This window comes from Sebastes fasciatus, chromosome 1 (assembly GCF_043250625.1).
Source record: "Sebastes fasciatus isolate fSebFas1 chromosome 1, fSebFas1.pri, whole genome shotgun sequence".
Classification (NCBI taxonomy): Eukaryota; Metazoa; Chordata; class Actinopteri; order Perciformes; family Sebastidae; genus Sebastes; species Sebastes fasciatus.
The window spans coordinates 30,581,699-30,608,018 of NC_133795.1; the positions used below are offsets into that span (position 1 = coordinate 30,581,699).

Consider the following 26,320-nt stretch of genomic DNA (forward strand, 5'->3'; position numbering starts at 1 on the left):
ATTCCGCATAATGAGTACTTTTACTTTTGGGTACTTTAAGTATATTTTGATGCTAGTACTTTTGTACATTAAGAAGGCTACATTTTCAATACATGACTTTTACTTGTAACAGAGTAGAATAGAATTGAATAGAAAGCTTTATTGTCTGTCATTGTATTAAATACAACGAGATTCACAGTTGCCACTTCTGGTCAGTGCTTTAAAACAAATACTCGACAAGACTAAACGAGGCAGATAAAACATGTAACAGGTAAAAACACACACAGTTATAAAGCAATATAAAACAGGTAAAGTAGATGTAATAAATAAATATAAACAGAAGTGTTACACTAGAAGTATAAAATATAATAATAGATGTAATGTAAACAGAGGTAATTGCACTTGTAAAATAGGTAGGGTAGATGTAATAAATAAAATGTAAACAAAGGTAGTTGCACTTGAGGTGTATATTGCATCAAGGATATATTGCACAGACAAATGTATTTTACATTCAGTGTATTAATATTGCACAGATTTATTGTTTGTATTTGAGTATTTCTACTTACTCAAAATCAGAGTATTACTCTAACATCTGCCTGTGGTCCTGGTCCTGATCCTGTTCCTGAGCTGCAGACTGAACTCCAGTCCAGGTTTTGTGGTGGATCTTCCTGACATGGCTCTGCAGCAATCTGCAGCATCCCCACACGTAGCCAGCCAGCCACACACGCTGTCCTAGAAGCTGCTATGAAGTTACACCATTAAAGTAAACAAAAACCTTTATAGACACATTATTCCAATCACTAGATAGGAACGCACTTTATATAGACTCACCCATGTCCATACAAGTATTTTATATAAACACATGCATGCTGTAATGTCTTTATATAACTATTTCACTATAAATGTATTTGTATTAACTCACAAAAAAGGGATTGAGAGGAATTGAGCATGATGTACCAGCCTGGTAGTGTGTGGATCATCTGTAGTGCATGTTAACTTTTGAGGGGAAAACTGAGGCAGCATGGTCCTTTTTTTTTAAGAAAAACAAAAAGTGAACTTCCTGTTTCGGGGTGGTCCACACAGACTGTGGAGAAAGGGAGGAGGAGGAGGAGGAAGAGGAGGGGGTGCACATTCCCACATTGGCTCTGCAACCAGCTCCAGGACGCTTTGAGGGACTCCACAGTTCAGAACATGGGGTTCAATTTTGTCCCAGTTTGCGTAAAGTGCGCATAAAACGCGATGGAAAAGCGCTGCTGAAACAAGGATAAAGTGTCGGTTTCTGTGACGAGCTCTGTGCCATCTCCATCCGAGCGCGTCTTGCCAGAAAGTCGAGAGAAAGAGAGAGGCTTTACTGGAAACTCTCGCAGTCCTTGGACACACTGAGTTCCTCCAAGGACTCTGGGAATCAAGTGAGAAAGTTTTCAGGCTGAATGTTCCTGCATTAACCTGAGGTAAGACATGCTTTTTTTTGTTGTGTGTTTTGTTTTTGTTGTTGTTGTTTTTTTTAACTCTACTCTTTCTTTTTGTCATTATTATTATTATTGTTATTTCTTTTCCTGGTTTTGTTTCGGTTTTGAATGTTGAGGTTGCTTTCTCTAGTGTACTTGATGGGTTTGCCTGTGAAGCTCATCTACTTAAAAGTTGGTTTATAGACTGTTGTTATTACAAACAGTGGATTGCATGTATGAAAACAGCCTTGAAAAAAGGGAAAAAACTAAGTATAAAAAAAAGAGACATGCTGATTATTAATTTTTCGCTTTTGAAATAATCACAGGCACAAGACAAGTAATTACGAGTTTATTATTCGTGGGTTGGAAAGTTGTGTTTTTAATTATTCGGCACTATGATTATCATCACTGTCGTGCTTTCTGAAGTGGGAAACAAATTGTGTTGTTAGTGAAGTCTCCTCTTTTTGTCTTTATATCTCTTGGTGATTGTGCGTGACTTTTACGCATTGGGTGCGTAAATTAATTAGGCTGGTTTACACTTCACCGTGCTCTCTCCAAATCTCAGTAATTGAGTTGCATAATATTTCTACTAACCGACCCAAATGTAATCACTGTGATACGCCAGTTTTTTGTGGATTCATTCCTTCTCATCTTTTCTATCCATTTGTGGAGATGTGAAGAACATGCCTTGTTTAGACATCAAAAAAATTAAATTTTGCTGCCTTTATGTGTTCATCTCTCGGGGGAAGTGTTTGTTTTAGGGGTCTGACTACAGTTTAAAAGCATCTGGCACAGTCCAGGGTCACAGGAGAACAGCTGTTTCTTGTAACCTGACATACTTGAGGTGCCAATATCTTTTCCAAATGGGAGTTTCTGTCAGGACACCCACAAAACAACACCACATCACTGAGGAGGCAGAAGGCTCCTGTAAGTAAATGCCCCCCATCAACAGGGCTGGCTGCATATTTTTGTTCTTTCTTTTGGCTGAAACAAAACATGCATTGAAGCCTCCCCATAATCCATCTCTAATCTGAGATAGATTATTGCATCTAATCTAATTATCTCTATATAAGAGGTGAGTGTAGCTGCTAATGTGGGAAGATTAAGGACTGCTGGTCTTCATGTTAGTGGCCCTGGACTGAAGAGCGTCAACACTGGACTCAATAGAACAGCCAAACACTTATTTATTCCAAAGTGACAGTGAGAAGTGCTGAGCACACACACTCACATCCTCCCTAAACAGTATTTGCACAGACACACACTCACATACACACATAGAGAGAGTGTATTTGTTACACACCACAAAGGGTCTTTAGTAGATGGGAGGGAAAGACGATTCATTTGGAACGCTTTTAAGTGAAATTGTGGGTTATGTACCAACTAATTGTTCGAGTATGTATTTTTTTAATTGATTACACTGGACAAGAGATAAAAAAAAAAGTTTAACTTAAGTTTCCATGTGTCGAGAACTGGAAAACAAGTGTGTAAGACGTGTTATTTGATTACAGGAAAACAGAAAATCAAATTAAGTAAAACAGCTTGGAATCAGCTTTTTACAGAGACACGCTCGGCCCTTCTCAAGGTTGAGACGGGGGGAGAGTTTCGAAGGAGGAAAGTGCACTTGTCCTTTGGCCACGTGTGAAAAGCTCTGCAGGGGAGCTTCCTCAACCTCCCTGGTCTTTATCAAGTGTGTTAAGGCCAAAAGGCTCCTTAATGGGAATGCTCTTAAACAAATAAACCATACAGGAAGCAACTGTCCTCCTATCCAGTCACAGGAGAGGACTGATGGGGTTTATCACCACCATATCAGAGCGCTGATAAGTCTCTATCAGCCTGAAAACAATTGATTTTTAGTGGAATGACTTCCTTCGTCCCATTAGGTCGGTATAAACAAAGGTAGGTGGAGGATTTTAGTGGTGGATCGTATGTTTAATCTGAAGCAACATTTAAAGCAGGGGCAATTTGAGCGATAACAGTACACTACATTATGTTTCTGAAAACATTTGAGGAGAGAAATAGGCATTACAGTAACAGAATATTGATTCATATTTGATGAGCGCTGCCTAGTTTGACCGTTTCATCAGAGTTTGTGAGTGATTGACAGCTGCTCAGAGACGGCAAGGCTCCAGCTCAGCTCTGACTGGTTGCTTTCTTCCGGTCTGTGGTTTTTCAGATTACCTGTCTCATACACTACTGTCAGAATATAGTGACTTTTTTAAATCATATTTACTCCATTTCTGCCCACTGCTGCTTTAAGAGATGCTAGATCTGGAATATAAAATGTCCCAACATGGACTCTTGGTAGCTCTCTCTGGCATGAATGAGGTGGACGACATTTAATTTCCGTTTCTAAGTTTTGTGACACACTGGTACCCAGAGATCAGGCAGCAACAAGTGGTGTGTTTTTGTCCAGATTCCATTTTGGTCCGCTCAGCAAGAAACCTGCGTCACGTGATGCCTGCAATCCCCCCCTCACCAAACCCTCCTCCCACCTTCCAGTGAGAGGGGAGGGGAGGTGAGGGAGAGAGGGGGAGAAAGACCACCCTCACTGGGATCACAGCCCCTCAATCAGACCCTTTCACACCCTGTGAACCTGAAACAATCAGGGTTTAATAGCAGCTGTCTGTCTGTGCCGGCCCCGGCTAAAACCATGTAGGCTCACAGCGCCGAGCCGATCGGCTTCAGGCCGCGGAGAGAACGGAGTAGACAGGCCTGGGGATGCTCCAAAGGACACATAAGCAAAGACACACAATCAAACACTCTTTCTCCGTCTTTATCCCCTGCTACTCTTTTGTCTCCTCATCTTCTAGTTTTCCTCCCATACTTCAAGGCTCATGAGGAGACGGTCCGCTCCCTCGGATCACCGGTGTCAGGGTCTGGTATTTGAAGGTTATTTTGGTTCATCGGATAGAGTTTGTGTAGTTTTCAAACTGGTGCAAGGCTTCATTCACGTTGTACGTCGTCATTCATGGACATTGCTCATTGAGATTAGAGTGAATTGATTTTGGTTATCACTGAGCCAGACTTTATCCCAACGGAGCCATCTGAATATCACAACGAGAAGTTATCACGTATGCCGGTAAATTGAAAATCCCTCTTCCTAGAAATATAACATTGAACTCATCAAATGATGCTGAAATGAGAATGAATGACACCGGAGGGCAAAGGCATTAGATACTTTAGAAAGCTTGACTCACATTAGCCAAAGGGCAGACATAATAGAAAGGGGAAATGTTGCAGTCATGGGAAATATGCTGAAAATCATTGTTCATGGTCGCTTAGAGCTTTTCCCATCCATTAGAAGGCGTATCAGGCAAACTGATCTACGGAGACAATCAGTTCAAAGCAATAGAGAAAGGAGAGGTCGGCTGTATGAGATGTAATTATTTTAGTGGATGGATGATGGAGAGTTTGAGCCACAGTGTCGACTGGACATTCCCTGCTAAAGTTGGTTCGTACTGGAAAAGCAGGATCCCATTACTTTCTTCTATTTTCTGACATTTTATAGACTAAGCAATTAATCAATCAGCCGAAAAAAAATACATTAACGTATTAATCAATGATGGCAATAATTGTTCACGTGTTTCAGTTAGTTGTGATCTCATTGTGCCAAGAGGCTCATGAACTGGCAACAATCACGACATCCCATAAAACAACCCTGTTGCCAGAGGAAACATTGACGTTGGATGATTCTGCAAAAAAAACCTGGATAACGTTCAATGACAACAAAGGTAGGGTCAGCAGAAGATTGTGGTAATGGCGAACAAACTGTGGTTGAGGTTTGGTTAGGGTTAGGCAACTACAACACTTGGTTAAAGCTGAAGTAGGCAAGATTGGAGCAAATATGATTTAAAAAAAGTTATTTTTATAAAACGGTCACTATATCCTGACAGTAGTGTATGAGACAAGTAGCCTGAAAAAAAAACATGTGCCTCTGTGTCCTCCGGTGCTCCTAATGGCATCTGCAGGATTTCACAGACCGGAGGAAAACAACCAGTCAGAGCTGATCTAGAGTCTGCCGTCCAGCTTCCGTCTATGAGAGCCACGAGTCAATCACTCGCAAACTCCAACCAAACAGTCAAACTAGGCAGCGCTGATCAAATATGAATCAATATTCTGTTACTGTAATGTCCATTTCTTTCCTCAAATGTTTTCAGAAACATCTTGTAGTGTACTATTAAGCTGAAAAAGGAGAAAGTTTGTGACCCCGCAGCCATGTTGAGATCTCTTGAGAAAATACCAAGCACCGCCCACCAGCCGGAGCACAGCCAATAGAACAGATGATAAAACCTACTAGTGGGTGTAGTAGGCCCCTATTGACCCATATCTATGGGGCTTATAGCGACTGATAACGCCAATTTAATAGCCTGACAACAGTCTAATCTGTCTTTCCCTAACCTGAATCAGCAAACTTTTGTTGCCTAAACTTAATTCAGGATGCAAATTCCGACCACCTCCTTACGAATTCAGTGCCGTAAAAAACGTAGCACTTCCATCAATCGAAAAATCATTGCCACGGAACTTAATCCAAGCCGCAAATACGTTTTCTCTAAAAATGTATTTTTGCAATTTAGTAGTATACAATTGTATTTTGTGGGAGACAGAGTTGCTGATCTCCGCACCCTTACTTTCCTCCTCGGTGCATAAAGGGCCCACTACTTCCTGTGTTGGCATTGAACTTTGCCATTGGATGTAAATTAGGGCTGTGTATTGGCAATAATCTGGCAATACGATACGTATCATGATACAGAGGTAACGATTCAATATATTGCGATACTGTAAGCAAGGCGATATATCGCGATTTTTTCAAATCTAATTTTAGGAAACTGTCTTAGTATAAAGAACACACCACCATATGCATACAATCTGAGTTAAAAAAAAGTGTACTTTTTTATGCAATCAGAACAGTGGGATCTGCATTTAACACTGTCCCCTTAACATCCTACATCATAGCACTACTTCGAGAGAGCACACACTGATCGTCTTTGCAAATGAAATAAATTATTGAGTTAATCTTTGCATGTAAACTATTCATCAAAAATCTAGCGTTTTGGTGAATCTATACAGTATCACAAAAGAAAATATCGCGATATTCAATATTTTCGATATTTTCTTACACCCCTAATGTAAATCTGGAGCTGCAGAATCGTCCAATATGAACGTAATTGCTACGATATTGGGCCGCAAATGAGTTCGGGAGCACAACAAGAAAAGAAACAACGGAAGGCAAACCCAAGAAAGAAGTCCCTGTCGATGTCCTGATCCTTAAAAAAAAAACTCATCTTGGACCGACTAACCAGTCCTCCTGGCCCCTAATGTGGGAATACTCACTGCTCTAATGCCTTAATACTAGACATGAAAAGGTCACGTCACATGTGGCGCAGCAGGCAGCATTAAGAATGATGCTGGTTGAATTTTATAGTAAATGTTTGTGTGTGTGCCTGAGGGAATGCATATGTGTGTGTGTGTGTGTGTGCGTGTGTGTGTGTGTGTGTGTGTGTGTGTGTGTGTTATACAGATTTAAGCATCCCTGCTGACAGTAAAAGGCGGAGTCGTTCCCTTCCCCATCATCCCTCCTTCTTCTTTGAATGAGGGTGGCGGTTTTTGATAAATGTGTGTGTGTGCATGTGTGTAAAAGCAGTTAGGCATGCTGACTGTTAACTATCATCTCATGTGGTTGATATTAGAAATCAAACTAGTGCTAATAGGATCCAGGTGAGATTGTTGATTGCTCTCACATGCACCAACAACCCACACTGATACTTACTCATTCCTCACAGCTCAGTTTGTAACAATGGGCTTGTGGTTGGGTTTTCTTTGAGGGATGGTGGTCGGCTGCGGACGAAAAAAGGCGACACATTGATAAGCAGCATCTGTGGAGGAGGAAGAGTAAAATTGATCCTGTGATTTATTTTTTAGTTGTTTGATAAAAGTTGTTCTTTACAGGTGTATGTTTGTGCATGCAGAGTAAATATATATTCTTGCAAGATGTTGTACCTGTATGTGTCTTTATAGTGTCTTTGGCCGCGTGTGTGTTTCAATGTGTGTGTTCTCTGATGACTCACAGCGCGCTGTCCTGTCGGCAGGCAGAGAGCGAAGAGGGGGCGGTGTTTGTTGTTGCACCAGGTTGCCATGGCCACGGTGCATTCGGGTGCTGCCATCATCAGTGTAATTACAACGCCAGTGTCTGACACTCACTCTCCTCGCTGCCTGCGTCTCTCTGACGTCCCTCTGACGTCCACCAGTCAGACCCGTGTTTCCATTATGCTGCCAGATAGCCAGGGAGGGTCATCCTGAGAGTTTTTGATGCGATATGATTTGAAGAAGAACAAACAAAAAACATCTGGGTGCTCCAGATTAAAAAATGCTTTATTTTCTTTGTTTATTTTCTTATTTTTCTTTTATGTGATAAGCTATTACATTTTACTGCTGGAATAATTATTTCCGACTTCCACGAGAAGTTGAGAAAGAGTGCAGAGGCATATCTGTGTTGCGTGTGTTTGTGATGATCCTTCTGGACAACAAATCTGTTATCTGAGATGTTATAACATCAGAAGATCCTCGGCTTGACAAATGTTGTTGGGCAACTCCACATAGCTACCCCACACTCTTCTTAATGTGCACAGCTAGTATCAAGACATGAAACCATAGAGCAACGTGGATATTTGTGATCACTTGTGCAGCAGTACGCAGCATGTTTCACGTTTACATGTTAGATATGCTCAACAAGTGCTGATAGGTTCTTGATATATTATTTAATACATTATTGTTTGACGCATTACCAGTGAGTGCTTCTTAGGGCTGTTTATCATTTCTAATTTTGTGATATTAGTGCCAATACTCGGTGCTGATAGCAAAGCAATACAGCTTAGTTTAAACTTGGACTGTCAAAGTTAGCGCGATAGAAACGCTTTAACACAAATTAATTTTAACGCCACTAATTTCTTTAATGCATTAACGCAACTTGTGATTTCTAGGTTGTAGCGGGCTCAGTTTTAAAGCTAGAGTGAAGATACTGGTATCAAACTAGAAAGCCTATGAAATCATGTTATGTCATACTAGCTTGTCGCAAAGGAGGTTAAATAACTCTCCAAACTTGCAATAAATTTTGGCGAGGAAAAACTGGCAGTCATTTTCAAAGGGGTCCCTTGACCTCTGACCTCAGAGATATGTGAATGAAGATGGGTTCTATGGGTACCCACGAGTCTCCCCTTTACAGACATGCCCACTTTATGATAATCACATGCAGTTTGGGGCAAGTCATAGTCAAGTCAGCACATTGATACACTGACAGCTGTTGTTGCCTGTTGGGCTGCAGTTTGCCATGTTATGATTTGAGCATATTGTTTTATACTAAATGCAGTACCTGTGAGGGTTTCTGGACAATATTTGTCATTGTTTTGTGTCGTTAATTGATTTCCAAAAATAAATATATACATACATTTGCATAAACAAACATATATGCCCAGTCCGATGTTGATAAGAGTTTTAAATACTTGACAAATCTCCCTTTAAGGTACATTTTGAACAGATAAAAAATGTGTGATTAATTTGCGATTAATCGCGATTAAATATTTTAATTGATTGACATCCCTAATTTAAACATGTCTTAACTTTTTGTTTCATATAACAAAATATGACAAGCCGCTCAACTTATCCGTGTTAAAAATATAGAAGTTTGCATGAACAAAATATAGTTTGATTAAGTTCTTTTAGATCAGGAAATATCCGGTCAAAGAAAAGGTAAACAAGGCAAGAGAATTTGTCCAAACATTCACATCCAACTTTGATATTTGACAATTTTTGATACTCAATGTTGAGGACATTTCAGTAGAGTTTTAATTCTAGAAGAGACTGGGCGCTGGGTTAATGGCTGCTCTGTGATCCTGTAATGATCTTGTGAAGGATAAGTCAAGCAATCTTAAAATTTCCAAGATAAAAAGTGCAAGAGAGTGTATTCGCAGCTGTGTAAACTTTCCATAATATCTGTGTGAGAAGCTATTTCAGATTTGAAATGAATGTAAATGAAGTACAGGCCTATTTACCGTAAACAGCAACCACTTTTTAAGTAAAATTAAGGACTCAATGTGTTCCACGTTTATAGAGTTACAAAAACGATTTTTTAATCAATGGATGAACCAAACCACATTCGCTTCATACCGTCAGCCTTCTTGAAACACAAAAAAAGACCAAACTTCTTTTTTTTTGTATGTTTTCTTCCCTCTTTGTTACTTTACTCTTCCAAACGTTTCCAATCCTGTATAAATCTCCTTCCTCATTCCCATTCTCTCTCCTCCTCCTCCTCTGCTGCTCGGCCTCTAGCGTCTTTTTCTATTCCTGTTTCCCTGCTCTGTAAGTAAGTGACAGTTGTGAGAAGCTACAGTGGCTTGCTGATGCCACGTTAACCAGATCAGATGCCATAACAGGAAGTCGGTCCTCATGCATGGACGTAGCACTGTGACACACGCACATGACTTACTACCGCTGCAAGCCAAATGCAGGCCGAGCCGTCACTGATACACTGACATGAAATCTGCTGTGGGTCAAAGGTAACGGCACTCAGTCAAACAGCCTCATATTTACTACAACAGATTTGACATGACATTCGGTCTGCAGAGCGCTTTGATCAGTCTTGGTGTGGAAGCTCTCACTGGTGACTCAGAGAAAACTCTGCACCTTCGTTTTAATTCATCAGTAACATCTGTGGATTGTTTTGGTAGCAGAACTGATGACAAATCCTCCGTCAAAGAGAAACGACCAAACTAAACTCATTTAGGCCGAAGAACTCTGCAGCACAAGGATTAACAAAAAGTGATGTGGTGTGCTTGTTTTGTTGGTTTTTGCGATAGCCTCAACTGAAGTGAACTGACTGGATGTTTTCTTCAGTGGCATCAATCAAATATTGTTTACAGTTATGCTCCCTGTGGTCCGGTGCCACAAAACGTAAATGGAAACTAGCAGTCTAACTTTGTGCTGAAGCTGTTATTGAGAAAATAATTCCCTTCAGGAAACAATAAACTATTGGAAGGTGTAATTAACTTTGTTTCAACAAAGCTTCGCTGCCGTCTCCTTTACTGTAGAGAAGAAGAATCCAGTATAAAGATCAGACAGTAACAGAGAAAAATACAGTTCCTGTGCATTTTAGCTGCATATTTGCAAACTCAATTAAGCCTCTAGAAAAATAATATTATTGGCACACGTTGAGAAAGAGCTTTCCATTTTCATTAACAGTGGAATTTGTTGGAAAGGAAAGAAAAGAGAGTAAAGGGTGAACGAAAGAAACATGTCATAGTGAGTGTGGAGGAGGGAGAGAGAGAGAGACAGAGAGAGAGAGAGAGAGAGAGATGCAGATTGTTTTAAATCCGCAGCGAGTCAGGCTCTCAAATTTATGCCCATGGGCTGCTTCTTGGGTGGGCTGCAGGGAGGGCGGTGCGCTAGCTGGAGCAGGGGAAAGTTGCCGACTCCAGACTGCTCGCCTTGCTCTGAAGCTTGGCTTTTCCTGCTGGAACACATTTACAACTCAACCGTCCTGACTGGCTGACTGACTGCCTGGCCCTGCCCTGCCCGACTTAACTACACCGACCGACTTTTTTCTGCTGCTTATTGAGCAACCACCGTTTTATCTGGCGGTTTATCTCATTTTGTAATGCCTGTCTTGTTTTTAGTGCTGGAAACATTGCTGGAAGCTACAACATAGCTGTTGTGTGAGCACACAGAAGTGAGAAATTATTTTTACAGTCTCTAAAAAATTACTTTATATCAAGTTTAAAGAAATTCCAGGCGTCTGATTTACTTCAAGAAGTAGATTGTTCTCCAGAAACAATCTTCATTTCTCTACCCAAGAACTTGGATCAGATAAGACATAATCCTGTCTCCCTCTGTATTTCATGCTAGCAATGACTGTTTGTTTAGCACAGCATGAGAAAGGTCCGGGCCCACATCTAGCCTTCGAATAGGTCCCCTGATGTTTAGCATGAAGCAGAGTAGCTCACTCAACAACCGGCTGAAAAGCACAGTGGAGATCCAGGGCTGGATAGAAGCTGCTCATAGTGGCGTCAGCTTAAACCTGCAGTAGGCAGAATGTTTTTGGCATCATTGGGACAAAAAAACTAGACTTCTGCACCTCCTAATGAGTCTGTTTTCAGACTTTAAAAAATCTAGCCCGTGACGGGAGACTTTGGCCAAATAACAGGTCATTTCAGAGAGCGAGCGTTCCTATTGGCTGGTCATTCAACAGAGGCAGATGTAAATCACTCATGAACTCTAATGCCTATTTCTTGCCTCAAAAAACTTTCTCATTTTACAGCTTAACAGTACACTACAAGATGTTTCTGAAAACATTTGAGGAGAGAAATAGTCATTATAGTAACAGAATATTAGGGATGTCACGATACCAGAAATCTAGTAGTCGATATCAATACTAGTGAATTTCCAAGATTCTCGATACCCATTTCGATACCATGGTAAAAAAAAAAAAGTAAAATTCTGAGACTTTATTCCTCAGGTATAGCTCAATGACTGCTAGAAAACAGCAGAGGCTGTACACGCACACACACACTCTCTCTATATATATCCTCAGATAGCAAGCAGTAGTTTAAATTCACTGACATGGTGACAGATCATTAGACCGTTAAATATTTATTTAAAATGCTAATGTTATATTTTGATGACAATAAGGTTCACGTGACATCCCTACAGAATATTGATTCATATTTGATCAGCGCTGCCTAGTTTGACCGTTTGATCAGAGTTTGCGAGTGATTGACAGCTGCTCAGAGATGGCAGGCTCCAGCTCGGCTCTGATTGGTTGTTTTTCCTCCGGTCTGTGAAATCTTGCAGATGCCGGACCATAATGACCGTTTTATAAAAATAACTTTTTTTTAAATCGTATTTGCTCCAATTCTACCTACTGCAGCTTTAACATTGCATGTAATAAAAAGTGAAACATAGAAAGAATCTTGTAGTAAAATTATATTTCTAACTTGAAATTGAATAGATTGTCTAATGTTGAAGACCTTGTTGCCTCAAACAATATAAACCAGTTTGTACACTGAAAGGCCTGTTCAGGGCTGAGTTTCTCCAACTTTTGAAAACAGGGAGGTTTTCTCTGCCTCAGTAGCAGCGCAGGTCTGAATACACAGCGAGGGGGATGACATCAGCAGCATGTAAATCAGCCGAGCAATAATCCAAACGTCAAATTTAGAGGCTGGTTGGTCGGCTCGCCGCGATAATGTGCTGACAGACAGGCACACATGTCCGTGCATGCATACAATAAAAGGCCAGAAGGAAGTAAACAAAGTAGTTTCTTCAGTAGGAGCAAGGATCATAACTTTTTGTCAAGGCTTTAATCACAAAATGTGTCTTTTTAAAGTCAAACACACATTATCCTTCAAGTTGAAACTCTGCTTTAGAAGAGAATAGAAATACATGTGGGTGTATTTCTTCTTCCCAGCAGCCCCGGTTCGTTCCAGCCTGTGTGTCTGGCTGCTTTGGGAGCTAATTCGCTCTGAAGGTATTACGGTTATTGGAAGGCTTGTAAACCATTAAGTCTTTATTTACAAGAGAAAGAAAAGAGGGTCTGGGTAACTGTGTGGGGGCGAGCTAGGTCTTGGTACGGGCGCTGACCCCACTGTAAGCGATCAGAACAACTGAATGTCTCGGCCCGCGGGACATCTGGTCCTATTTGCAGCAGACTGCAGACCACTCCTCAATTACATAATTGTGCCCATTAATTACATGAGGAGGGCCTTCATTTCCTGGTAGCCAATAACTAACAAAAAGAGAGCCAGTAAAGAAGCACTCTGAGACACACATGATTACAGTGTGTGTGGTGAAACGTGAAACATGGCCTCCCATGTATAAGAGCAGCCCAAGGTTAAAAAGCCACACAGTATATTGTATTTCCAGCGCTATGCGGAGAAGAGTGTGTGTGAACATCCATGCAGCTCATGTAAATCTTCATCTTTAGAGTCGAATTTCAGAGTGAAGCAGGAGCGAAGCGACGTGGCAACACAGCTGTTAGTTCTTGATGGTAAAACAGCTTGTTGTTTCTTCAGCATCGGTAGCCGTTGTTGTTGTTGGCCACACACAAAGCTCCCTGCAGGTCATTTCTCCTGGAGATGACTGGCTCACCTACATGTTGTGACTGGATGGATGCAGGTGTGATGGTTTCACACCGCCACTGTGTGCTACTGAGGACAGCTTCTGTTTGAGTGGGACGGTTATGGTTACCTCAGAGTTTCACCATGATTTGAGAGAACGTAAATAATCCATGACCCTAAATTTTTGGTTTCCCAAATACCCAAATCTCATTTTTGAATTTTGCAAAAATTCAGCTCACTTAAAGGATTGGTCCACAAGAGTTAGTACTAGTTGATGTAATTGTTCCTCCTGTCCAAATGGACAGTGAAGAGATCATTTCCTAAAGCTATTTTAATAACTGATGAGGACAAAATTCTAGATCTGCAACTAACATTATTTTCATGATTGCTTAATGATTTTGTCTATAAGATGTCCAAAAACCCAAAGATATTCCATTTGCTATCATGTATGACAAAGAAAAGCATCAAATACTCACATTTGAGAATCTGGAAACACCAAATGTTTGGCATTTTTACTTAAAAAAATGACTAAAGCCATTACAGCTGCAAGTATTAATCGATTAATTTAATTGCCAACTGTTTTGACGATCAATTAATTGGTTTGAGGTTGTTTTTTTTTTGTTTTTTTTAGGAAAACAGTCAAAACTCTCTGATTCCAGCTTCTTAAATGTGAATATTTTCTGGTTTCTTTACTCCTTTATGACAGTAAACTGAATTTCTTTGAGTTGTGGACAGAGCAAGACATTTGAGGACATCATCGAACAATCTAAACAGTATTTAACCGGCCCGCTTTAGGCTGAGGATGCAAAACGGCGTCAGTTCTGTGGTTCCCATGCCGTGAACTGACCTGCTGCTGCACTCAGCATGAAACAAATGTTGGAATGACAATGCGGCTGTCGCAGCTGTTGTTTTTTCAGGTCCAGAGCTGTTGTCCTCTCCTCCTCCTCCTCCTGTACTTCTTTCTGCTGATGCTCCTCTTGTCATCATCACTGTCCTCATGCCAGGGGGTGCAGAGGGGGATCCGCCTATAGGACAGGAGCTCACACAGTAACGCACCTGCTAGCAGAAGTTTGAGGAGAGCGTGGGACAACGGAAGAGTAGCTGGTGGGGGAGAGATACTGTCTTTATGCGAGTGTCGGAAAGAGACAGAGAGAGGGCAGCGTACAGTGAAAGGACGAGGCTGTGAGAGCGAGTCTCTTGGTCTGTGGACGGCGGGGAGGATCGAGATACCACGCTGGGCATTTATGCCGGAGCTTATGGGACCAGACTCAGCTGAATACACAGAGGGTCAACAGGGATCCACGCTCACTTTTCTTTTCACACAGAGTACAACGCTGTGTGTTCACACTGCGATAGACTGGCGACCTGTGCAGGCTGGTTCTTTGCCTTTCGCCCACTGCATGCTGGGAAATGCTCCAACAGGATGAATGGATGAGGAATGCTGCCAGGCTGTGTAGTGTGTTTCTTTATATATCATATCACATTCTTACACACTGCATTTTATACTTTTACCAATTAAAGCTGAAACAAGAGTCAATGAATGGATTAGTCAATCGACAGAAAACGAAATTGGCAACTAGTTTGATAATCGATTAATTGTCATTTTTTAATGTGGAAATATAGAAATTCACTGGTTCCAACTGAAAAAAGGATATTTTCTGCTTTTCTTGGGCTTCTGTGATAGTTTTTGGACTGTTGATAACACCAAACAAGACATTTAAAAAAGAAAGACATCATCTCATCATAAGCTCTAGGAACTTACGATGGGCTTTGCTTTCTCTTTTCTGACACTCTATAGACCAAAGCATTATTGTATTCATCGAAAAGTTTTCGGTAGATGAACTGATAATTGAATCAATCGTTAGTTTCAGCCCCATTGAAAATAAAATACACTTGATCTACACCACCCATTGTTAGAAAGTTTACCAAACTTCAGAGATCTAAATGGTACTTATAAGTAGAGGTGGGAATCACCAGAGGCCCCACGATACGATATTATCACGATACTTATAAGTCATGATACTATCTTATTGCGATTTTAAACATTTTGAGATATACTGAGTATTGCAGTAAGATATATTGCGATTTATTACCTTTTTCAACTACAAATTATGTAGTTTGTCTGTTTTTGCCACTCTGTTCATCTCAGAGTTTTCATTCACATATCTTAAGGTTAGAGGTCAAGTGACCCCTTTGAAAATGGCCATGCCAGTTTTTCCTCGCCAAAATGTATCGTAAATTTGGAGCGTTATTTAGCGTTCTTCCTGACAAGCTAATGACATGGTACCAATCAATTACTTAGGTTTCTCTAGTTTCATATGATACCAGTATCTTCACTCTAGCTTTTCTGTTAAGAGGTTAATAGTTTATATAATATAAGATCGATACTTGATGTCTGTGTATCGATACAATATTGCCACGCAAAATATCACAATACTATGCTGTATTGACTTTTTCCCTCAACCCTACTTATAAGTGAATACCCGACCTTCTCGATCAGACCTCTGACTATTCTATTAGTTTATGTTTAGTTTTTTTGTTGTTTGATGTGTTTAATGCTCTTTGTTGAAGTAACTGAACTTGTAGTAAAACTCTGAATGTAGAGTACCCATTACACGCCTTAATAGACACTTAAAAAAGCAAAACTCACAATAAGAAGTATTCTCATTGTGCTTTGGTTTTCAACCTCTAATGTAATGTCCTACAAAATGTGACAGTCAAGAAGAATATCTCTCCATGAACACAAAACCATACAGGCTCACTTCAGTTTCTCCTAAATGTGATGACTCCGCAGCAGGTTGTGACTTTCTTGGACTTTCCTGACTGCTGATTGCTTCCCCAGCAGTTAGTCCATCACTCTGTTCCCGTGTTTTCTGTTCAGGACGGGACAGGCAGTTGTTCTGCCGTGGCACATTTATAGGCCCTTATTAGCTAGCACCTGTAGTCCATTAAAAACCCTGCTTTGCTGACTGACTGACTGACTGACTGACAGACAGACACATACTGTCTTTTGAGTTGTCAGCGTGGTGAGAGTAACACTTCATTTGGGATATGAACGGAAATTTGTTTTGCTGCGGAGAACAATCGCTGGATGTTCAAAGTTTCAAACACTGAAACCCACAGGATCCCATTCAAAGGGGTTATTTATCGGCTCGTCTTCTCGTGCAGCTGTGGAGCAGAAATGTGGTGAGCACTTGTGCGTGTCAATGTGTCTGTGTGACTGTTGAGTGTTGTGTGCATGTGCTCGGGCGTACAGTGGGCGAAGGGTCCCAGATGTGGATGTTGTGCGGAAGGACGGAAGTTGTTGGTGATTATCTGAACTTTTGTGTCAAAGCTTGTGTCCGGTACTGTTATTTGATTGGTACAAAAAAGAAAAATCACTTTAGATGTATGTTAAATTTAAGCGTAATTCAAGCAAATCAATAGGTTTGCTGAACAGCTGCAACTACGGCCACAGGTCACAATTCTGATACAATAGTAAATATGAAATGTAGTTAAACAGTAGCACAAGTAGGGAAGAGTCCGTGAACTGACTCAGAAAGTTCAAGCAATATCTAATAGTTTGGCACATAAACCCCCGTAAAACTAGTTCAGTTTTTGTACGGATTACACAAACGAACTTTGACGTGTTAATTAGTGAGCTTTAGAGGTGCTGGTTGGTGGGTTTTGTTACCTTTGGACAGAGCCAGGCTGGCGGTTTCCACTTGCTTCCACGGTGTCTTTGTGCTAAGTTAAGTTAGCGTAAGTTAGCGTCATATCTACAGTAGGGCCTACAGACGTGAGAGTGGCATCAATCCTCTCATCTAACTCTCTAAGAAAGCGAATAAGTGTATTTCCCAAAATGATGAACTGTTCCTTTAAAGGTGCTTTCACACCTAACCTGTTTGGTTCGGTTGAAACAAACTCAGGTCCGTTTGCCAGGTTAGTACGGTTCGTTTGGGCTGGTGTGAAAGCTGTCGATCGAACCCTGGTGCGGACCAAACAAAGGGGCTTTTGTACAGTCCTGCTACTCATTCATAACATGTGGTCGATTTGCAGTCTAATAATGCTAATCAGTTATTTCTTTATTAGCTCTTTGTGACGCCAAAGAACATAAATATACACATCAGAGGCATTAAAGAAGCATTTCATTTCCCCACGTGGGTCCTGAGGATGCAGGATGACAATTGCTAAACTTTCCAATCAGTCTGTATAATATATATATACTGTATACTTTTCCCCTTGGTCCGGACCAAATGAACCCAACTGCAGGTGTGAAAGCACCGTAAGACTCACTGTGATATCAAAAGTCAGTCTTCAAGTCCAAAGCTGGAGTTCGGACTAGAAAACGTTATTGTATTCCATTACCCTTAACGAATCTAATGGTTTTTAGATGACACAGTGTTGACGGGGCATACACAATTGTATGATCATTAAACGTAACGTTTCCTTCATAATTACTTCCTCAATAGGACCTCCATGTCAGATCCTCTGGCATTTTTTTGTGCATCTTTTTCTTGCTGTCATCATAACTTTAAGTTACTTGAGTATCACTAACAAATCATTTTGTATAATTACAAATAAACTGATCAGCAAGTGACCAGATCCCTTCACATGTAGTTCCAGTTGGTGGTGTGTTGAGTCCTTGTGGTTGTCCTTGTGGTTCCCTCCCTCCCTCGTCTTGTGTGTCCCGGCTCACACTCTAGCTTCCTGTGGGATAGAGCCGAGCCTCGGGGCAGAGGGATGTCTGTTTCCAACCAGCGAGCTCCGTCACACATGCTCCAGCATGTCAGGCTGAGTTTGTGTGAGGGTGATTGGGTGTCACAGCGAGTGTGTGCATATACAGTATGTCTGTATGTCTAGTGTGTGTGTGTTTAGATGGTCAGAGATAAGAGTGTTTTCTCTCTCTGGGTGGAGAAGACTGTCTAGGACATGATGAAGAACTCACATTAGTAAGAGTTCACTGTGGTATAGGTTCATCTCGGGTTGCCTGAACACAACTTTGTCTCAGGGACAAGACTCTGAGACTGTAAAACATTCACGGTCTCTTACATTGCTTTGGAAAATACAGTAGTATCTATACATGATACTTGCACACAATTTCTAGTGCTGTTCATTCGTGTACAACTAACTGAGATAAAGACAGGAAAGGCTTGTGTGCACTCTCATATGGCAATAGCTCATAGATTAGTTGCCAACTTGTCAAATTAAATTATATACAAGGAGAGATTTATCTTGTGGAAATGCGGATTTTAAGAGCTCATTGTGCAGCCAAAACTTTGCCGTTTTCCTTTCAGATAAGATTTAATAGGGGTGCAACTAACAATTATTTTCATTACCGATTAATCGGCCAATTATTTTCTTGACTAACTGATCAACGTATGCTCATACAACAGTTTGCATGAGACCAGCCTGAACTGATGAATTATTTGGTCTTTAAAATGTCAGAAAATAGTGAAAAATTCGTTAATTTCATAAAGCCCAAGTTGATGTCTGCAAATGGGTTATTGTGTTAGTTCAATACTCCAAAACCCCCCAAAAATATTGATTTACTATCACATAAGACAAAGAAAAACAGCAAATTTACACAATTGAGATGCTGGAATTGGGTAATGTATTTTTTTTAGGGCTGTCAATCAACTAAAATATTTAATTGTGATTAATCCCATGATTGTCCATAGCTAATCACGATTAATAGCAAATTAATTGCACATTTTTTTATCTGTTCAAAATGTACCTTAAAGAGAGATTTGTCAGGTATTTAATACTCTTATCAACATGGGAGTGGACAAATATGCTGCTTTATGCAAATGTATGAATATATTTATTATTGGAAATCAATTAACAACACAAAACAATTACAAATATTGTCCAGAAACCCTCACAGGTACTGCATTTAGCATAAAAACATGCTCAAATCATAACATGGTAAACTGCAGCCCAACAGGCAACAACAGCTGTCAGTGTGTCAGTGTGCTGACTTGACTATGACTTGCCCCAAACTGCATGTGATTATCATAAAGTGGGCATGTCTGTAAAGGAGAGACTCGTGGGTACCCATAGAACCCATTTACATTCACATATCTTGAGGTCAGAGGTCAAGTGACCCCTTTGAAAATGGCCATGCCAGTTATGATGACATAACAGTAACAGTTAGTATGACATGGTTGGTACCAATGGATTTCTTTTAGTTTTTTTAGTTTCATATGATACCAGTATCTTCACTCTAGTTTTAAGACTGAGCCCGCTACAACCTAAAAATTGCAAGTTGCGTTAAAGAAATTTGTGGTGTTAAAGTGAATTTATGTCAACGCGTTATCTTTGACAGCCCTTGTATTTTTGCTTTGTATAAATAATCAATTATCAAATTGTTGTTTCTGCTCTAATATTTACACTTTGTAAGAGTGAACCTCAATGTTTTTCATTAGAAGGCATGGTGTTCTACTCAAAAACAAGTCGTCACATTAACAATCATATGTTATGCCCTCTGTTTTTTAAACTCAGGAAACTAATTCTGTGGTTTTTCTTGAAACCGAACTATTCAGTACTATAATTTCACACAGTCAGGGTTTTGGCATGTTTATGTGGTTCCACATCATGCCTGATCACTCACAGGCGGCATGTTAGGAGACAGTCTGCGGTGTACAAACATCAACGGGATCTGTGTGTATTTCTGTGTAAGCAAAGCTGTGTGTCTTTAAGTTGAACATTTGCACACACACACACACACACACACAAACACGGTGGCTTACTTTACCTCGGTACTTCTTCCCCTGCTGGTTGGCCATCAGAGCAGACTGGTGGTGCGTCTGAGGTGTGTGGCTTACCACCATGTCATTGCCTGGAGGGCTCTTGCTGTCTGTTGTCACCTATGCACACAGACACACACACACAAGTTGTGTTTCCCTTCTGATTGATCAACCTCAACATGCAGAAATACACAGTTTCTCTATCCAACCTGGTGAGCAGTTCATACTTAATTGTACAAAATGTCACTTTTTGCATCAGATAATATGGACTGAACCAAAGCAGCCAAAACTTTACCTTAACCCTAACAGTTAAACACAAAACTGAGTGGAAACTGAAGCCCTTCTCAAACATTGAATGGCTTCATTCATGTGTATAAGTGATGGCTTTCAAACATTATGTTTCCGTTGTGTCAATGTTCCTTATGACAGTCAATGTTCTTTTGTACAGTCCAGCAGTGCACAAGCATAGAATGGCAAGACATACATTTTAATGTCTTTTTTATCTTTAAATATTAATCTTCAAAATATTAATGCAAAGCAGGACACTCATTATTTCAGCAGTAGCAGTTGGCATGAATGATAATCAAAAGGGAGGTCTGACTATTATTGTTGTTGTACGATGCGTCAGCCCGTTCGCACGAAAAGGCGTATGAATGATAATGTGCAAGGCATTTAGCGTGCAATAAGAATGCCTTTCTTGCTTTTGGCGTGTCATTTTGTACGCCATGTACACTGTACTTACTGCAGTGTAAAGGCATCCGTGTGAATATGCTACACTCAGAGCTAGTGACGTAGAATAAAAAGTGAGAAAGACTGCTTATGGCGGGTGGGAGGGGAGGTTGATGGGTCCAACAACAAACACAACCAGAGACAGGTGTTTTGTTTTTGTAGTGTAGTGACGTTTGTGACGTGCTTTCCGTAGTTATGTTACGTTGTTTCCAAATGTAGTGTGCTTAGTTTACGCACTTATTTTAAGCCATAACTTAAATTTTTCCTGAACATAACTAAGTGGTTTTGTTGCCTAAGCCTAACTGCGGACGTTACCGTTGTTTTATTGCGTGGCGTACAAATGACACACGAAAAGCCTAAAATGTGTCCTCATGACAAGCGGAACGTTCTTGTGCTATTTAAATGTGATATCGGGTTGGATTTGTATGTTGTTGGGGTCAACAACTTAAAGGCTCTTTTTTTAACTTCTTACACGTATAAATCGGGTCGTGTCCTATGCACGTTCGCGTCGCCTGCTTGCCTTCAATCACACAGCGCGCTCGTTCTCACTCGCTCCACCTCTCACGTGCATGCGCGCACACTATACACTGCAGAAGACGGGAGTCTGGAGCAGGCAACGCAGTATCAGCAGTGATTCATGGAGAGACCTTCGTCTGGTCAGCTAACATTACTGCCAAGCAGGTGAAACATAGAGTGATATTGTGCTTTTAGCTGACGTGTGTCGCCTCACTGTTTTGACCGATGCTCGTTCATGTCTATGTAGAGCGAGCGCGAGCGCGAGCGCGAGCAACAGGACGCTGACTTTCGTTGACTTAACGGCCACAGGTGTCGCTGTTAACAAGCAATTTCTGATTCTTACATAGAGATCCTTTAAAATTTGTTCATTCTCAGTGTTTTGTGGTTCATTAGACTGACTGTATTTTCTTAATGCAAAAGAGATAATAAGTAAGAGACACATTATATTACAGTATTCTTAATAAGGCAAAGACGACTTGAACTTCTTTCTGTGCCTGTTACAACCTTGTATTAATGGGACGACATTTAATTCAGACGTGAGCTGTGATGGACGTTTGCTGTCATGACTTTAAAGTAAAAGCCTGGGTGCTGCTTATTCAGACATGGAATACGTTAAAGCAGCATCACATTTACATATAGAGATGCATGTCAATTCTTTTGGCATTTGACATATACAGTATTAATACACACACTTGTATGTCACTGTCGGGATATGATTGCGAAAATATGGTGTTTTTGTGCCGTATGTAAGAACCAGAGTTACTGACGATAAGAAAGTGTGTATGTACGCATGCATTCACTCACACGCTCACCTTTCCTAATATAAAGCTCTAATACACCCACAGGTCAACAAGGGAGTTGTTTAACCTCAGCCAAGTGGGGTTTGGAAGTTGAGGGGAAGTGAAATTAGCAAGTAGAAGATAATTCAGTGGTCCATCCTCTCCTCTCCTCTCCATAAACACACTGAAGAGCAAACGTTTTTAACTTGGAGTGTTAGCGCCAGAGCTCTTCTGCTAACTGACCCGGGGCTCTGAAGAGCTGCACATAACAGGCGCCCACATTGGCTTTTGTGTGCAGGAGGGTCTTTACATAACCAAGCACATTGTCTAGCAACCAGCCGGCTACTGAAGGGCCTTGTAAATGGAGGAGGGGGGTCTGCTTGAGTGGAGGCCAGTAGCCTGGTTGAGAGGCTAGTGGAGCTAAGCTAGATCATGACTAAAGGCTAGTTGGTTAGCCTTATAATGCCCTAAGGGTACTGATGTAATGAGCTCATTCAGCAGAAAAGGGGCTACTAAAAAGAAATCGCTTGTTGCAGTATTAGTTATAGTATAAATTAGGAAAATAATCAGTTTTAAAGATAAATCACGCCTGCTTGAACACAAAAATCCTCTTTTTCTAAAGGTGTCTTGAAAGCCTCATGTCATACTTTTCACAAAAAGTCTCATTTTTTGCCAATGTAAATCATTTCGGAGTTACCCAACGCCCCTCACTATGCTCCCTACCCCGTAACTCCACAAAGCCCGGCCTTCTTCACCCTGTTTCCAGCGTTTGGGTCGGAGCCAGAATTCCCTTGGAACTGCCCAGGATGTTGAGGTATATTTTTCCTCCCCGCTCCCAGCGATTAGTTTTTTCAAGATGTTTTCTTTTGGCAGAAAAGAAATGTTTGCATGCCTCTCCCATTGGTCCAGATTACGCCCTAAAGACTTTGAGATCTTTAATAAATACGGTCTGGAGTAAAGGTTTTAGTGGTGGAGCTGGTTAACAGGAAGGAAAGAAACACAATTTGAAATATTATTATAAAGTTTTCATGCCTTGTTACATGTTTATCAGTGGATATTGACGCAAACTGTATGTCTTATAATTCTGCAAGATTAATTTCAATGTATCACGGTGTCAAAAACATATTTTTTGACTAACACTAATTGTCCTCGATCAGTTGCGACAGCCATTTGCGTGGCGGCACAACAGGCTCTCGCTGGTAACTGTGATTTTGACGCAGCGACTCATTATCAGCTCCACACTTCACCTTAGATCAGATGATAATTACCCATTTATCACCGATACTTGATGCCCCTGTCATTCTTAACAGCTCCCTGCCAGCACAGAGGAAGCTTTTACTGCTGTTCCTGAGATGTCGCTATTGTCTTCCAATACACAAAGACAAGGTGTCCTGATGGCCCCTGCGTGAGTCCCCCGACGGCCCCTAGTTGCACCACTGAGGGTTTTCTCGCTATTGTCACCCCGGGCTGCAATCACGGGGCACGGCCGGAGTATGGAGGCGGGGGGAGGTGGATGTGGCTTGTATGGGTGCTTTGAAAAGATGTGTGAAATAGGAGTATGGGTATTAAGGGTCTTGGCTCAGTTGGGGGTCTATTGTGCTGAAGGCTGAGCCCCCTACTGGCATCCATGATCTCCTCCATTGACACAGAAGCTCTGCTCCGCTCCCTGTGTGTTTTCTTTTTTGTCAACCTCTTTCTCACTACTCCATCTCCCTCTCTCGCTTTCTCTCACTCCTGTGTGTCTCTTCACCTCCCTTCTTCAGCTCTCTTTTTGCTCTGAGTCAGAGCCAAAGAATCTGGAGAGTCCTCCTCTCCTGATTGAGTCAACTGGATTGATGCGTTTTATGGCCGTGAATGGCGATGATGACGACAGGTCACTATAGCTGTGTTTCACCGTTGTGTCATCTGCTACTGTTTCTATACAGTTTAGAAGCCCTGTGAGACACATATTTTATTGACACTGAAATGAGCTCACATCTTCCCAGCAGAATCACACCCATCACCAACCAAACTCCGTACAAAATGAGTATTTTAAACAATTACAGAATTTCACATTTTCATTTTTTATTTAACTGCTCAATTATATTTCTCTCCCCCCACATTATGGTATAAATGTTGTTATAAAGCCCTCTACCCTCTCTACATGAAAGTGATATTTAGTCTAGAAAATACCAGAATCAGTCTTTAACAGATCATAAGTTAAATGATTGTGACTTGTAATAAGTGTTTATGTCATTAAACCCCCAAAATTCCCAGAGATATGACAGAGGACAGGACCTCTGTGTCCTTATATTATTATTAAGGCCCAGACACACCAAACCGGCATTAGGGAACTAGCTGCGACGAAGGCCGCCAGTTGTGTCGCCTCACGTCGCCTGTGTCTTGGCCAAAAAGTTGCACTCGAACACACAGCAAATACAGCCAACGGCCAACTAGCACGTACGTTCTGCGCCTGCGTGATATGAAATAACTCTTCATACTGCTCCTTACCAGCAGGCGGCAGTAGTCTTTATTTGTCATTCAAAAAGGGAAACCGGAAGACTGAGAATGGCGGATATACAAGCCATTGTTAAGATACGTACATGAAACAAAGCAGCGTTTGCCGACCATTTTCACACCACTCTCACTCACCACTTAGCTTCATTCCAGATGGCGATGTCGTTGGAAAAATATCTGTGTATTTGAATGATCAAATGACATAAATATCTTGACTTTACTTGTTTGTGCGCTTTCCTCACTTCCGTTTCTCTTCTCGTGCACTGATTCGTTTAAGCTGAACAGCCAATCAGAGTGATTTCTCTCACCGACAGGCTCCGCCGCGGATTCGACATGCTGAATCAGCAAAAAAAACTCCTACACAGGCAGACAAGAGCCGACGGTTCGGGACACATGGCTGAAACTAGGCCAACTGACTGACTCACTGACCGCCCCAAACTGTCCGACGGCCGACTGTCGGCTTGGTGTGTCAGGGCCTTTAAGTGGTAGCTTGAGCTCTGTTCTTAGTTGGAGTTAAGGGAAAGCTTAACGCTACAGCTTACAATCATATTTTAATAGTGTGCTTCCAAGTTGATGGCAGCAGTTAGGCGAAAATGTTTTCCTGTTTCCTGTTGTTTCAACATGAAATGCACAAAGCAAGGTCCATGTAGTGGTTGGAACAACATAGCCATGTTTTCAATTATGTTTGCTCATATAGATGTAACATTCATGTGTCTACATACCTTTGGTCATATGTATGTCCTTTACATCTTAAGACATTTGTTACACACACACTGACATGTACATAATTATTTTTCTGTTGATATAAAGTCTTCTCTTAATAATCTATCTTTTCTCTCTGTTCCCCCCCCCCTCCCCCCCACAATGTGCTCAGGGGTGATTCGGACGCACGGTGTGAGCGTGTTTCGGACAGATTGTGAATGTGTGTGTGCATACACCTATTTGCACAGCGTTATCCAGCTTGTGTGAGGCCAACGGGAGTCGTGCGATTGTCAATAGCAGAAGTCAATAAAAACCCATCATCGACAAAGAGAGAACAAACAGCCGCGGTTTGTTCAGGATTTCCTAGCGGAGAGAGACAGAGAGGGAGGCAGTGAGGACTCGACTTTCCTTCTATAACACCACATCAAACAGGGTATTGTCTCGCTCATCAGAGAGGAATTATTACAGCGACTGGATGCTGTTCTAACCCTACAGCGAAAGGAAGCAACAAAAGTAGCAATACCACAGTGTTAAAGTAATAAATTATAAATCGATCAAATGAAAGTAATTAAGTAAGTAAAGTATCATCTGCAGAATGTACTTAAATATCAAAAGTAAAAGCACATAATATGCAAAATGCCCCCTTTTACAGTGTAATTATATATTGTACTATTGTATTATTATATTATTGAAGCATTAACATGTAAGCACCATTTAAATGTTACTTTTTATGCTCTTGTTATAGCATAACTATAGTATAAAGTAGCATGAAAGGGATATACTTACGTTAAGTACCTCAAAATTGTAAATGCATCCACCTCTGCAAACATACTGTACGTTAC

General features: G+C 41.0%; 1 protein-coding gene across 1 annotated transcript in view; it reads left to right on the plus strand.

Moving 5' to 3' along the window:
- The first annotated feature begins 1,047 nt into the window (after nucleotides 1–1,047).
- Nucleotides 1,048–26,320, plus strand: part of gli1 (GLI family zinc finger 1) — a 62,655-nt gene continuing 37,382 nt past the window's right edge. The window contains exon 1 of the mRNA XM_074642624.1: nucleotides 1,048–1,430. The gene's annotated coding sequence lies outside the window, so the exon portion shown is untranslated. The remainder of the gene's footprint in view (nucleotides 1,431–26,320) is intronic.